Raw genomic sequence first — 17,207 nt, forward strand, 5'->3', positions numbered from 1 at the left:
CTTCTAATCAATGACCATGGTATATCCCTTTCTTTATTTAGGGATTTAAAAATTTCTCTCAATAATGCTTTGTAATTTTACATGTAGAGGTCTTACATGATTTAGTTGAATTTATTTTTATTTATTTATTTTATTTATTTATTTTGAGATGGAGTCTTGCACTGTCACCCAGGCTGTAGTGTAATGGCACAATCTTGGCTCACTGCAATCTCTGCCTCCTGCATTCAAGCAATTCTCCTGCCTCAGCCTCCCAAGTAGCTGGGACTACAGGCGCGCACCACAATGCCCAGCTATTGTTTTTTGTATTTTTAGTAGAGACAGGGTTTCACCATGTTGGCTAGGATGGTCCTGACCTCGTGATCCGCCCACTTTGGCCTCCCAAAGTGCTGGGGTTACAGGCGTGAGCCACTGCACCCAATCCTAGTTGAATTTACTTTTATAAATATTGTGTTTCTGATCCTATTGCTAATAGTATCATTAGAATTTATTTTCCTTTTTTAGCTAGTATGCAGAAATATAATTTATGTTTATATGTTTACTCTACTAATTTTACCTAATATGTCTAACAATTTACTTATAAAGACTATTTTTGAATTTCTATGTTCAATATGATGTAACTTGGAATGAAAGTTTTTTACTTATCTTCGAATTCCTATTTTTTTCATGTCTTATTGCACTGACATTTAAAAAACTGTATCATTGTCCCATTCAGTACCTCAAGGTAATTGCTTTCAGTCTTTTACCATTACGTAGAATATTTGTTTAAGACTTTTTAGACATAGATTTTGTCAAAGTAAGAAAGTTTCTTCACATTTCTTATTTTCTAAGTTATTTTTAAAGCATAAATACGTGTTGAATTTCATCAAATGCTTTTCCTGCATCTAATGAAATTATCATGTAATTTTGTTCTTTTTTGTTTTATTGTAGTAATGTAAATTAATTGATTTTTTTAGTATTAAAACTTCATTTTTCAAATGAAACCACTAGGGTATGATATATTATTATCTTTCTAGATTACTGGATTTGCTTTGATAATTTTGAGATTTTGTGTCTTTTTGAGCATATTGGCCTATCAGTTTCCTTTTTTGTCATATCTTTGTTCAGTTTTGGTATCAAAGCTATGAGGAACTTATAAAATAAGTTGGAAACTGTCCCCTTCCTTAAAAAATATTTTTTGAGGAATTTATGTAAAGTTAGTGTTATTTCTTCCTTAACTGTCTGGAAATATTCACCAGTAAATCTCTCTTGACTTGAAGATTTCCTGTGGGAAGATTTTGAAGTATAAAATAAATTTCTTTAATAGAATTAGACAATTCAGGCATCCTACTTATTCTTGAATCATTTTTATAAGTTGTATTTTCAAGTAACTTGTTTATTTCACATAAATTACATAATTTATTAGATAAAATTTTTAATAATATTCTCTTTTTGATCTTTTTAATGCCTATAGAAAAATTTTACTTCAGTCCTCTTTTTCCAATTCCTATTTTCTTTTATTTCCCATTTTCAGCCTTGTAAAGTTTTACTAATTTATTTAGTTTTTTCAGAAAACTCGTTTTTGACTTTAACTTGGTCTGGGCATACATGTCTGTTTAATTAGATTTCTCATTTTTTTTTTTGGTCCTAATATGCTCTTTTTTTGAAATAAAATGCAGAAATAAAATTATGTTTATATAGTTACTCTACTAATTTTACCTAATATGTCTAATAGTTTACTTATAAAGATTATTTTTGAATTTTTATGTTCAATATTATTAACTTGTGAATAAAAGTTTTTTTACTTTAAATTCTGATATTTTTTCGTGTCTTATTGTATGACATGCTTATTTTGAACTAAGCATATTAGGACCACAAGTAATTTATTTATTTATTCCTTCCTTCCTTCCTTTCCTGCCTTCCTCCTTCTTCTTTCTTTCTTTCTTTTTTTTTCTTTCTTCCTTTCTTTCTTTCTTGAAATGGAGTCTTTCTATGTTGCCCAGGTGGGACTTGAACGCCTGGCTTCAAGTGATCCTCCTGTCTCAGCCTCTCAAAGTGCTGGGATTAGAGATTTCTTTCAGATTCCAGTTGCTTTATTATTATTTTTTTAATGCCTCCTTATCCTTGACACTGTCATTCTTTCTGTAATTTCTATCCTTTACTTAATCCACCTGATGCCTTCTTTCATATTTGCTTTCCTTCTCTGTCAAGCCATGAAGACTAATTTTATTAGTCAAAGAAAAATAAATTTTTCTCTCTTTTATACGCTATAACAATCTATCTATTCCACTGTGCTAAGGGATGCCTGAAGGTTGAAACCTAGGTACACAGCAAATTGCCCCATATCCTGTAGAGATTTTTTTTTAAAAAGTGATGCATTTAATAGAGCTCAGTTATTCTTATTTCCATCTTATTTCTTTTTTTCCTTGACCTTTCTTTCTAAGAGAGTGTATCTGAAATATCGAGCAGAAGGAACAGGGTAAGAATTTACAGAGTTTTTAGATTCTTACATTAATAGCACGCAAACCACAATTACCAAAACTCACAGGAAAAAAAAACCCGTCAGTATTTATAAAATTCCTGTGTTTGTTCATCAGCATGATCTGTACAATTATATTTGGCTAAGGGCTTCACAGAAACAGGGTGCCTAAGTCCACACAAGGACACCCTCGCTCCTTGAATATTGTTGCTTAATTACTCACTGGGAGAATTTCCAAGTTCCTTGCAACTGAGAATCTGATCATTTTCTGGAACTTGAGAGCATGTGCATGGATAGAAGTACACACTGTTACAAATTCAGGCTCAATCTTACTAACTTGGATTCTAGCAAGGAATAGAGGTCACAGCCAAATTATCACATGAAGAAAGTTTAAAACGGACTATTTACAGTACAAAGTTTTGGTAAGGTATAGGGCAACTACAAGAGATCATGCCATACCTTGGGAGAGTATAATAGGAGTAATCCCTACTAACTTTGGAGATAAGTGGTAAGGGGAGAGAGTGATTGCTTGAGTGACAGACAGAGGTGGCTAATTGGTGAAGGCTGCTTATAGGAGCTAAGGTATTTGGCCTAGGAATTGGCACAGCCAACCATGATAACTCTGCATGAAAGGATCCGAGGGAGTGGCACTGAGATGTTACTTTTCTCCCTTTCTCCTTTCCATCTGTCACTCCTCTCCCCTTTCCGATCCCTAACTTCCTCCTTCCAGCTCTCTTGATCTTCCTCCTTCCAGATCTCTTCCCTATTGTCTAAACTCAATGGGAAGTCAAAGGATGTTGATGTCTTCCAAACAGATCAGCCTTCCAGGGGCCACAGCAGAGCCTGGGAGATTGGAGAATGGATCACATCAAGAAAAGGCATCACTCCATCCTTCAAAAGTGAATGAAGAATTTTCACTTGAAGGGATAAATGAGCCCAGATGTTGGAAGCTACACTAGATGAGGTCAGAGGTTAGGGAAACTGTGTTCATCCTGAGTCAAAACAGAAAGTAGAAAGAGATCCTGTGTCTCATGCTTTCGGTTTTGCTTTTTCAGGTCTGGTTTTTTTCTTCTGCCTATCTTGCATTTTCTCTCCTATGACAATAAAAGGTGGGTGTTACTATTAGCATTGGCCCAATTACACAGAGAAAACATTCTAACACAAAGAAACAAGTATAAACAAAGCCCAGTTAATTACACAAAATATTTTTGGCTGCCCTAATTAAAGCATAGTTCAATATTACTAGCTGTGCAATTTTTTTAAAAAATGTGGATAGATTTAGTGGTACTTGTCTGGTGAACTAATAATTAGATCAGTGTCTCAGAAAGAATTTGATTAAGAAAAATTATTCACCAATCACTTGTTTTCTGCTTCTTTAGAGAAATCCTTCCCAGTATGGCATGGATAAAGAAGAACATGAATTTGCTCTCCAAAAAGCCTGAAGCCTAAATTACAGGAAACTAGGGGATGTTTAATTCATTAAGTGAGAAGGGCTGAGGAATAGAGGATCCCACAGGGACATGTGTGTATTCTTTGTGCTTCTGGTGCCTTTTGTGACTGGTTTCTTCCCCAGAGAAGTTTCTAGACCTCACGAGCTCAGCTCCCATGCAGATGTGAATGATGTGACAATGTGAAAAGTGGCTATCCAAAACCTATATATATGTTTTTTTTGTTCACATGCAATACTAGAAGTGAATAGTGTTAAATAGAATAGCCAAATATCTAGTTTTATAGACCCTTTAAATAGTTTGGAGATCTAGAATATAATAGTATAAAACTGGACTTTGAACTTTGGTGTCAGATGAAAGTACAATCAAGTCCTGGCAAATACTTTTCCTGTATGACTTCAGACAAGTAGCTAACTTTGCTGAGTCTTCATATTCTTTCCTGTAAAACAGGTATTATAGTTGACACTTAAACAAGGTGGGGGCTTGGGATGATAACTTTCTGCATAGTAAAACTTCATGAACAGCTTTTGATTCCCCAAAACTTAACTACTGATAGCCTACTGTTGACCAGAGGCATTACCAATAACATAATCAATGAACACCTATTTTGTATGTTGTATGTGGTATAGACAAGTATATACTATATTCTTAAAGTAAATTAGTCTAGAGAAAAGAAAATGTTATTAAGAAAATCTTAAGAAAGAGAAAATGTATTTAATATTCATTAAGTGGAAGTCAGTCACCATCAGCCAGGTGGCTTACTCCTGTAATCCCAGTAATTTGGGAGGCTGAGGCAGGCTTATCATTTGAACTCATGAGTTTGACACCCGCCTGGCCAAGATGGTGAAACCCTGTCTCCACCAAAACTACAAAAATTTGTTCAGTGTGGTCATGTGTGCCTGTAATCACAGTTACTCAGCAGGCGGAGGCAAGAGAATCCCTTGTACCTGGGAAGTGGAAGTTGCAGTGAGCCAAAATTGTACCAGTGCACTCCAGCCTGGATGACAGAGTGAGATTCTGTCTCCAAAAAAAAAAAAGAAACAAAAAAAAGAAATTATCATGAAGATCATGCTCATTGTCTTCAGGTTGAATAGACTGAGGAGGAGGAGGGTTTGGTCTTCATGTCTCAGGGGTGGCAGAAGTGGAAGACAAGAAAAGTAAGGGGGTCCATACAGTTCAAACCTGTGTTGTTCAGAGGTCAGCTATGTTCCTCGTGGTACGTGGTATGTACATAAATCTTAAGGGTTCTTTTAAATTTAGTTTTCATTTTGAGAATCAAATGAGACAACACATGTGGAGAACGTTCCCATTGTCAGGCATGTGGTGATGCGTAGTCACCCATGCTTTTATACCTCCTCAGTTCTTTCTTCTCTAATAACCTGTGTATCTTTTGTCGTCCAAATGTTCACATTGTCGATGTAGGATACCTTGTAAATGAGATTTTTTACTTTTTCAAAAAAAGGAGAGGAAAATGTTACTGAGCTGATTTGTGTGTTGAAAGAATGGGAATGGAAATTAAAATGTCCTGTACTTAGAGTTTTCTTCATGTTATGTTCTCTTACAAAAAATTTTGGGTAATTTTAATTTCCTGCTTTTAAGCCATTAAACATGTTCTGTAAGTAAACAAATGAGTTGGCAATTATGCAGTTGATATATTTTATGTTAAATTTAGATAGTGACTAATTCAGTACTTGAGTTTTAACGTACAGATCCAATCCAGAGGAGATAAAGAGAAATAAAGGGTATTTTAAAAATTAATTTACTTATAAAGGCAAATTCATCCAATTTGTATTTTTTCCTATAGGCATTTTTAGCAAGATGTCCATCAAGTGTCACCCTAATCAGTTTCTGATTCCTTTCAATTCTACCTGTATTTTTTAAACCCAATTTTTGCTTTCTGTCCACTTGGCAGGATTGAAAGATGGTAGAAATTGTGTTTTAGACAGATCACTGTCTTATGCAGAGTGGATTCACAGAGGTGAGTTTGGAAGCACTGAATCTTGATAATAACTAATATTACGGTGTCCTACCCTATGGCCAGGTTGTCTTCAGGCCTCTCTCTCCCTGATTTCCTTCACTGCTTATAACAGCCCATTTGGAAAGTGCTATTAGTATTTACTATTTACTACTAGTATTTGCTATCACAAGTGAGAAGAAGTGAATTTAGATTAGTTAGCCTCTATCAGATGACACAGTTAAGAATTAGTTGGAAGTCTGAGACTTGAATGAAGGTCTACTTAATTTCAAAATCGATGTGACTAGCCACTGTGTTCCAGAGTGGCCTAAGTGAGAAATGATGAGTCTGAACCAGGACAGTGTTATTTAGGGTAGGGATGACACCATGGATCTATAAATTACTTAGGAGATAAAGTTTTCCAGACTTGGTAATGCACTGAATATAGAAAATGAGAAAAGAAGAGGAGTCTGGGATGATCTACAGTGTTCTTTTCTGATAGAATAATGGCGCCATTTACTGAGAATAAAGGAGGGAGTGAATTGAGGTTACAGGAAGAATGGGAAAAAATTACAGGCTAAAAATTAGGCAAGTGATAAAATTTGAAGTGAATAATATAATTTAAAACTGTAATGGGATTGTGTAGGAGGAGCAATGCAGGTAGCAGACTAAGGATGGAAAATGTCAGCTTTAAAAGACAGGCAGATAAAAAGGATTCAAGATAGAATGTTGGTGTGGGGTAAGTGGTCAAAGAGAATAGAATCACTACAGGCAGAAGCAAATGTCAAAGAAGCAATTTCCACTTAAAATATACAGAATGGTAGAATGAATAAGAATTCTCTCACCAAGTATCTGCTGTCTTCAGGAGATTGATCTAACACATAAAGACTCACATAAACTTAAGGTAAAGGGTTGGAAAAAGACATTCCATGCAAATGGACACCAAAAGCAAGCAGGAATCACTATTCCTATATAAGACAAAACAAATTTTAAAGCAATAGCAGTTTAAAAAGACAAAGAGGGATACTATATAATGATGACAGAACTAATCCAACAGGAAAAAAATCACAATTCTAAATATATAAGCACCTAACATTGGAGCTCCCAAATTTAAAAAACAATTACTACTAGATCTAAGAAATGAGATGGATGGCAACACAATAATTAGTGGGGGATTTTAATACTCCACTAACAGCACTAGACAGATCATCAGACAGAAAGTCAACCAAGAAACAATGGATTTAAACTGTGCCCTAAAACAAATGGCTTAACAGATATTTACAGAACATTCTCCCCAACAACTGCAGAATATACATTCTATTCATCAGTACAAGGAACTTTCTCCACGATAGACCATGTAATAGGTCACAAAACAAGTTTCAGTAAATTCAAGAAAATCAAAATTCTATCAAGTACTCTCTCAGATTACAGTGGAATAAAACTGGAAAGCAATTCCAAAAGGAACCCTCAAAACCATGCAAACACATGGAACTTAAATAACCTGCTCCTGAATGATCGTTGAGTAAATGATGAAATCAAGATGAAAATGAAAAGATTCTTTGAACTGAACAGTAATAGTGACACAACCTATCAAAACCTCTGGGTCACAGCAGAAGTGGTGCTAACAGGAAAGTTCATAGGATTAAATGTCTAAACCAAAAAGTCTGAAAAACCACAAATAGACAATCTTACACCTCACAGAACTGGAGAAACAAGAACAATCCGAACCCAAACTTAAGAGAAGAAAAGAAATAACAAAGATTAGAGCAGAACTAAATGAAATTGAAACAAAAACAATGCAAATGATAAATGAAACAAAAAGCTGATTCTTTGAAAAGACAGATAAAATTGTGACACCGTTAGTGAGATTAACCAAGAAAAGAAGGCAGGCATCCAAATAGCTCAATTAGAAACCAAATGGGAGATATTACAATTGATATCACAGAGACACAAAAGATTATTCGAGGCTACTATGAACACATTTATGCACATAAAATAGAAAACCTACATGAGAAGGATATATTCCAGAAAATATACAATCCTCCTAGATTAAACCAGGAAGGTATCTAAATCTCTGAACAGACCAATAACAAGTGGTGAGACTGAAAATACCAACAAAAAAGTCCAGGACCAGACAGATTCACAGCTAACTTCTATGAGACATTCAAAGAATTGGTACCAATCCTATTGACAGTATTCCACAGAATAGAGAAAGAAAGAATTCTACTGACACTATTCCACAGGACAGAGAAAGAAGGAATCCTCCCTAAATCATTCTATGAAGCCAGTATCACCTTAATACCAAAACCAGGGAAGGGCATAACAAAAAAGAAAACTACAGCCCAATATCCCTGATGAACAGAGATGCAAAAACCCTCAACAAAATACTAGCAAACTGAATCCAACAACATATCAATCCAACAGATCATCAAAAAGATGATCAAGTGGGTTTCATACCAGGGATGTAGGGATAGTTTAACATATGCAAGTCAATAAATATGATACATCATGTAAACAAAATGTTTTAAAACATCACGATTATCTCCACAGACACAGAAAAAGCATTCGACAAATTCCAGCATCACTTTATGATTAAAACACTCAGCAAACAAGCATGGAAGGGACATAACTTAAGGTAATAAGAGCCATCTATGACAGACCCACAGACAACATTATACTGAATGGGGAAAAGTCAAAAGCATCCCCCCTGAGAACTGAACAAGGATGCCCACTTTCACCTCTTCTATTTAACGGAGTACTGGAAGTCCTAGCCAGAGCAGTTAGACAAGAAAAAGAAATAAAGGGTATCCAAATCTGTAAAGAGGAAGTCAAACTGCCACTGTTTGCTGATATGACTGTATACCTAGAAAAGCCTAAAGACGAATCCAAAAAGCACCTGGAACTGGTAAATGAATTCAGCAAAGTTTCAGAATACAAAATGAATGTACACAAATTAGTAGTTCGCTATACACCAACAGCGACCATGCTGAGAATCACATCAAGAACTCGACCCCTTTCACAATAACTGCAAAAAAATGAAATGCTTAGGAATATGCCTAACCAAGGACATGAAAGACCTTTATAAGGAAAACTACAAAACACTGCTGAAAAAAATCAGAGATGACACAAAGAAATGGAAATACATCTTGTGCTCATGGATGGGTAGAATCAATATTGTGAAAATGGCCATACTGCCAAAAGCAATCTACAAATTCAGTGCAATTCCCATCAAAATACTCATTTGTCACAGAGCTATAAAAAACAACCCTAAAATTCATACGGAACCAAAAGAGAGCCCTAATAGGCAAAGCAAGAGTAAGCAAAAGGAACAAATCTGGAGGCATCACATTACCCAAATTCAAACTATATTATAAAGTCATAGTAACCACAACAGCATGGGACTGGTATAAAAATATGCACATAGACCAATGTAACAGAATACAGAATCCTGAAATAAAGCCGAATACTTACAGCCAACTGATCATTGACAAAGCAAACAAAAACATAAAATGGGAAAAGGACACCCTCTTCAACCAATGATGCCGGTATAATTGGCAAGCCATGTGTAGAAGAATGAAACTGGATCCTTGTCTCTCACCTTATACAAAAATCAACCCAAGATAGATAAAAGGCTTAAATCTAAGACCTGAAACCATAAAGATTCTAGAAGATAACGTTGTAAAACCAAGAACCCAAAAGCAAATGCAACAAAAACCAAGATAAATAGATGGGACTTAATTAAACTAAAGAGCTTCTGCACAGCAAAAGAAATAATCAGCAGAGTTAACAGACAACCCACAGAGTGGGAGAAAATCTACACAATGTATGCATCCCACAAAGAACTAATATCCGGAATCTACAAAGAATGCAAATAAATCATCAAGAAAAAAAAATACCATGAGAAAGTGGGCTAAGGAGATGAATAGGCAATTCTCAAAATAAGATAGACAAATGGCCAACAAGTATATGGAAAAACGCTCAACATCACTAATTATCAGGAAAATGCAAATCAAAACCACAACCCAATACCACTTTACCCCTGCAAGAATGACCACAATCAAAAAACCAAAAAATAATAGATAGATGTTGCCAGGGATGTGCTGAAAAGGGAATACTTTTACACCGCTGGTGGGAGTGTAAACTAGTACAACAACTGTGGAAAACAGTGTGGCAATCCCTTAAAGAACTAAAAGTAGATCTACCTTTTGATCCAGCAATCCCACTACTGGGTATCTACCAAGAGAAAGTCATACGAAAAAGATACTTGGGCACTCACGGTTACAGCAGCACAAATTGCAAGTGCAAAAATATGGAACCACCGATCATTGAGTGATTAAAGAAAATGTGGTATATATAGATACCATAAAATATCACTTAGCCATTAAAAGGAATAAAATAATGGCATTTGCAGCAACCTGGATGGAATTGGAGACTATTATTGTAATTGAAGTAACTCAGGAAGGAAAACCAAACATTGTATGTTCTCAGTCATATGTGGGAGCCAAGCTATGAGGACATAAAGGCATAAAAATAATACACTGGATTTTAGGGATTTAGAGGAAAGGGTAGGGGTGGCAAGGGATAAAAGACTACACATTGGGTACAGTGTTTATTGGTTCGGTGATGGGTGCCCCCAAAACTCAGAAATCACCACTAAAAAACTTATTCATGTAAACAAATACCACGAATCCCCCAAAAACCTATTGAAATAAAAAAAATTAAAAGTAAAAAAGAAAGTCTATTGAGAAGTACTAGTTGTGCCACTATGGTTGGCTGCTCCATAGGTCATTAATTGTGCCATACGGTATTGATGCAATTTTTTGCAAATATATGGTTGCTGTTTTAATTTCGTGAGACTCAATCGTCTACAATTTATGATTATACAAGGATATGCCATATATTTTTAAACTTAATGTGGGCCATAATTGCAAGCATTCATTAGTACTAAAAAGCATCAAATGGAGGAGAAAAGAGTGAGGAACATTTTTAGTCCAGTATTTATCAGCAAGCTGTGCCAGATACTGTGGGGATGAGTGGTGGGCAGTCAAGAAAAGAATAATATGGAGCCCGCGACTTCGAAGAAATTAGCTTGTTTTCAGGAAGAAAATATATAGTCACCTAAAATAAAGGGGTGCTGCTATCAGGCAGTGCCTGATTGTGTGCCAAAACGTAACGTGCAGAAAAGAAATTCTACTAAGGATTTCTGTACTTCTTTCTGCAAAGAAAGGAAAGACCCTATGAAGTGGAGAAGCTGAAAAGCCTGTTGGAGAAAATGGAAGTAACATACATTAAGTGCCTACTTTGTGTCATAAATTGTTAAGCTTTTGCTTGTTGGTTCATTAACAAGTTGGGAGATAGATATTGTTATGTCAAGCTTAGAAAAGTGAAGCTAAAAAGATTAAATAGTCTGTATTTCTTGAATACTAGAACCAAGATTCAAACCATCTCCTGGAACCCAGTCCAGTAAGGTTTTGGCCACATTGGGCTGCATTCTTTGGAAGACCTAGAGCTCGTTATCTTCTTGAGAGAATTTATCCTACCCATTTTCTACAGCTTCTCAGATCCAACTGGAGCATTTGTTCTTCTTCAAAGTATCGTTGGCCCTGTCAAACTTAGTCATCTGATGTCTTTCCTGGAGTGCAGTAGGAATTGGCAATGCTGAGAATCACAGTTTGGATTATACATCTGGGAAAAAGAAGCGTGTGTGTGTGTGTGTGTGTATATATATATATATTTTTTTTTTTTGAGACAGGGTCTTGCACTGTCACCCATGCTGTACTGCAGTGGCATGATCTCCATTCATGGCAACCTCCACCTCCCGAGTTCAAGCAATTCTCTTGCCTCAGCTTCCTGAGTAGCTGGGATTACAGGCACCCACCACCACATTGGCTAATTTTTTGTATTTTTAGTAGAGATGGGGTTTCACTATGTTGGCCAGGCTGGTCTCAATCTTTTGAACTCGTGACACACCTGCCTTGGCCTCCCAAAGAGCTGGGATTAGAGGTGTGAGCCACTGCTTCCAGCCAAGAGCATATATTATAAAGAGTTTCAAATTGAATATCATAGAATTCTCTACTTTGCTATATCTTTCCAAAAATTTCTGCATTTTGAGTCCCTTAAAGTGGGAAATCAGAATGAGCAGGGTACTTCACTAGGATTTTTTTAACTCTCAATAGTCATTTCTTCTCCAGACAGTCTCATAGCTATAATAATTAATTACGGAGTCTCTTATATTTGCCTGGATGGTAAGCAGGTCATACAATATAGTAAATAGCAATTTGATGAAGAACAAAGACCCAATGGGGCCATTAAAATATGCTCACTAGCTTTCTGACATAAGAAAACGAATTATACAGCAGCAGTTATAAACATCAAATCTGAAACATCAAATTCTCACCATTGAGAACTGGTGGCTTTATCATACACATATCACAGCACACAGGAAAGTTTCCCTGGGAATTAATTAGGCCCATTAGCATAATATATTGTGACAATATTTCACAGTCATAAAGCGGTTGAGTTTGAAATGTTAAAGTGGCAGAATAGATTTAAAATAATTAAGACAAAAGAGAGATGGAAAGGAACGAATCAACTTAACGTTGAGCTGGAGACTGGCTTATTGGAGATTTGATTTGAAACTCAAAACAGTGACCAAAACCAAACCCAAGATATTTGTTGTTTGAATCAGCTATATGATGTGTTTGCAGGTATTTCTGAAGGTAGTTTTCTTGAAATATGGTTTTTAACACCTGCCTGGAAAGTTTTATGGTAAAAACAGACTTAAGACTAGTTAGAAAAATACATAAACACTCACACACAATTTGGCAAATGCAGCTAAATGATTTGTGGTTGGAATAGTTCTTTTATGATAAAGATGATAAATGATTCACTTTTCTACTATTATTTTGAAGAGAGTAGAAATAGCATTAGAATTAAAGGAAACCTACATTTACACTGTTGGTGGAAGTGTAAACTAGTTCAACCATTATGGAAGACAGTGTGGCACTTCCTTGAGGATCTAGAAATAGAAATTTCATTTGACCCAGCAATCCCATTACTGGGTATATACCCAAAGGCTTATAAATAATTCTATTATAAGGACACATGCACATGTATGTTTATAGCAGCACTGTTTACAGTAGCAAAGACCTGGAACCAACCCAAATGCCCATTGACGATAGACTAGACAAGGAAAATGTGGCACATATACGCCATGAAATACTATGCAGCCATAAGAAAGGATGAGTTCGTGTCCTTTGTAGGGACATGGATGAACCTGGAAACCATCATTCTCAGCAAACTGACACAAGAGCAGAAAATCAAACACCGCATGTTCTCACTCATAGGTGGGTGTTCAACAATGAGAGCATATGGACACGGAGGGGAGAATCACATACTGGGGTCTGTTGAGGGGGCCAAGGGAGGGACAGCACAGGGGGAACGGGGAGGTCGGAGAAGGATAACGTGGGGAGAAATGCCAGATGTGAATGACAGAGGGATGGCGGCAGCAAACCACATTGCCATGTGTGTACCTATGCAACAACCCTGCATGATCTGCACATGTACCCCAGAACCTAAAGTACAATAAAAAAAATAAAAATTAAAAAAAAAAATAAAGAAAACCTAGGTAGGAGTGCTGGAGTCACTTATTCACATTCAAGAAATTATTTTGAAAAGCCTTCAACCCAACCAAGAGAATTTATTCCCCCAATGACCAAGACTATTAAAGCTAGCTACGAATGGAATGCTTACACCTGTGAATGGTTAATCTAGCCACTAATTCAAAGAGTCCTGGGTTGCCACAAAACAGCATTAAAATGCTGATTATTTTATTGCTTGTCCAAATGCCCAATCCCCGAAGCAACAGTTATAATTTACACAAAAAAGAAGAAAGCTCAGGGAAAAGAATATCCGTCTTTTAACATTATCCACAAGGGTCTGGTTCTGACTGCAGACATAAAACAAAATAGAAGACTCTAGCTCAGGCAATTAAAATGTACTTGTTTTCTATTAAACAAAAATGTGTTTGGTTGTGAGAGACTCCAAAAGGAAGACTTAGAAGTAATTGTCATGATTTGCTTTGGTAAGAGCTGTAGATTTAGTGATGATATTCCAATAACTCCAAGAACAAATCTACAATTGTCATTTTTCCAATCCATTCACTATCAAATATTCACGAAATGTAAGTAGTAAAAATGCATCAGTACCAGCAAGTAAAATTTGCTTTTTATTTGCTGACAGGTGAAATAGGTAAAATAGAACCACAAAAAAGAGCAGAAATATTAGAACTGGGATAGTCTCAGTCTCTCATTTTAAAGATGAGAAAACTGAGGCCCAAAGATGTTAAGTGATGTTGGTTAGGTTATACTGCTAATTATAAACAGAAGGAAAATTAGCACCCAAGATTTCTGACTTTTCATCTATTGTGCTTGTCCCTATTCTGGGGTGTTTTAGCATGAAAGGTTCATGGCCAGAACTTGTCAGCTTTGGCTTTAGGAAGCAATTGGAAGTTCCTACAGCGAAAGACGAAAAAGACTGGTGAAACCAAAGTGACTGCCTCAATGACCAGAGTTTGTACCTTGGTTAAGAATCTATGGTCTGAATATTCCATGTCTAGTATCTGAACAAATTTGAAGTCTTAAAGCTTAACCCACATTTTTTTCCACCTAATGAAGAAATCAGTGAGAAAGATCAGTGGGTCCCCGGGCCCCACTGGAAATCTAGCTGCTGTCAGGAAACTGTATTGTGTGCTTGCCTCACCTGCTACGTGCGCTCTGTAATCCCTGCTCTTTGCCCTGTCTCTTTGCCTGCCTTGTTTTATCTGCTCTCTAGTTTCAAAACCTTATGTGCAGCCCAGCATGAGAGTTTTCACAATCCATTCTACCTCGATCAGATCCTGTCCGGCAAGTCATTTATCTCCTGATGTGGCAACAGATCCTGCCACTGACCTATATTCAGTGTCGTGTTCTCATAATGATCAATACCAACATTCACAGCTGGAAGGAACATCTGCCATGGAAGTAGTATTGAAAAGGTCAAGACTTATTCTTGGGAGACCTATTCCTTTTACTTTTTTATTTTTGTTTTTTAAACCAGTTCACTGTGGTTGTTTCTAAACAAGTGTGAGCTTCTTGAAGGCAGCACTCACAATTTTTGGTATTTTTTTCAGTAGTTTAATGCCAAGCACTGAATGAAACCTCTAATATCTTCTAAGAATTGTTTTTGAATAAATTTTCAGGAGATGTGAGTAATATAATAATACAACCGTACAGAATCCTGGGTGATGAGGAATCCTTGGCTGTTTGAGTATAAATCTCACTTTTTATTTCACACCAAATTTTTGGCATTTATCTTAAGAAATCTCTGTGGTAAGTCTGAACATCTGCAGCACAACCTGGCCTACAACAGGAATTTTCAGAGATTTCTTACTGGGAGAAAAGCCATATTTATTTTAATCTACTGCTTGCTCTTTAAAGAGTTTCCATTTTTTCCTTTTGTTTAAATAGCAATAAGTCTCTACACAACCGCAAAAATTATTTGACCAAATCTGAGTATGAATTTTATGCTCACTTCTGACTTTGAAATGTATCAAATAAATTAGGAAAGTTTTTTAAAAAACCAGTTATCCAACATATTGTAACAGGATATACGAGGAACAATAGAGATCAGGCAGGGGTGCAATTTTTAAACATAAAATCGAAGAGATGTTAAAAATGAAAAATAATTCTTATGGTTATTTGAAACTCACCAATCAAAATTTTATCAATTTCTTACTTTTAAATTTTTATTTATTTAATTTTTGAATTTTCATATTTTTGACCCAAAATATTATAGTATTCTGTCTCTGTTTGGATACAATGAAGATGCTTATGAAATACTGTCTAAAGATTTCCATTCATAGTAACAGTGGTCAGGTTCTGGATATGTGCAGAAAACAGTGTTAATGAGAGAAAAAGATAATAAGGGAGTTTTTTTTTTTTTTATATTAACAAAAATATGTTTAACCACTTGGTCTTCGGAGGATGTAGGATGGTGGGAGTCTGTGCTCTTTCACTTATATCTACTAGTATTCAGGGAAAGGGACAGGTACATTGCTTCTATTTGTTCCTTTGAGGTTGTCTGTCAAACTAATTAACGTTAGAGAACAGAGTGAGTAATAGCCCTAACAGAGAACTCACCATAAGGGCTGGGGTGGCTTGTAGGCTTATCTGCAGATCACAGAACTTTGGAAGGGAATGTGGCTGGAATTCTCTATTAGCCAAGTTATCCTTTGAATTGAACTGACAGTGCTTTATTTCTAAATAATGACATTAACTAGGTTGCTATAAAAAAGCCTTTCTGAATGTGATTTTGAAAGAGGGCAAATAGTCTCTCATTTCTAGATAAATGACTAGAGGCCTAGGTCAATTGACTGAGGTCAGTAATGGTGGTAGCAAGAGACAAGAATAGGACCATCCAGAACAGCAAAGATGGCTGGCCTTTCCTTCCTCTGGTAGCTTCGTCCCGGAAGGGTGCATGTTCTCATTCATAAGTGGGTGTCGAACAGTGAGAACACATGGACGCAGGGTGGGGAGCATCACACATAGGAGCCTGTTGGGGGGTGGGGGCTAGGAGACAGACAGAATTAGGAGAAATACCTAATGTAGATGACAGGGGGATGGATTAACAAGCCACCATGGCACGTGTATACCTATGGGACAAACCTGCACATTCTGCACATGTACCCCAGAACTTAAAGCATCATAATAAAAGAATAGGACCAGCCAAAGAAGACGGCCAATTCAGTTTCCATTTTTGCACAGTGAAAAGTTTCAGCATTAATATCAGAAATACTGATGACCCACCGCAGGCATGAAGGTAGGACTGCTAAAGACAACAGCCCCTGGCCAGGAGGCTTCAGAGTTAGAATTTTTTACTAAAGAAAATGTAAGCTTATTTTATTTTAAGCTTATGTTATGGAACCAAACATGTCCATGCACAATTCACTAGTCACTCTTCTCCCGCCACAGTGACTGAGGAAACTATATATTCTAGAAGGTGCAACTAAAAGATGAGGTTGTGTAATCCTGAGTCTCCAAGTCTCCAAAGGACTATGCAGAGCAGAGACCCTTGCTAACCTGAAACATGCATAGAGTATGATTCAAAAATTAATCATTGTGTTAGGCAAATAAAATTTCCAGGTTAATTTATTTTGCAACATAGTTTAACTTATCCTGATAGTAACAGATAGGTAGGTTCAAAACTGAATATGCTCTTTGATTTGCTTCTTTGCATTTTCCAAAGTATTGTGAACATTGTTCAATCTCTTGAAATCTTGATATGAATTATTCTTAGATTCATATAGCTATAG

The sequence above is a fragment of the Saimiri boliviensis genome, chromosome 11 (genome assembly GCF_048565385.1).
Source record: "Saimiri boliviensis isolate mSaiBol1 chromosome 11, mSaiBol1.pri, whole genome shotgun sequence".
Taxonomy (NCBI): Eukaryota; Metazoa; Chordata; class Mammalia; order Primates; family Cebidae; genus Saimiri; species Saimiri boliviensis.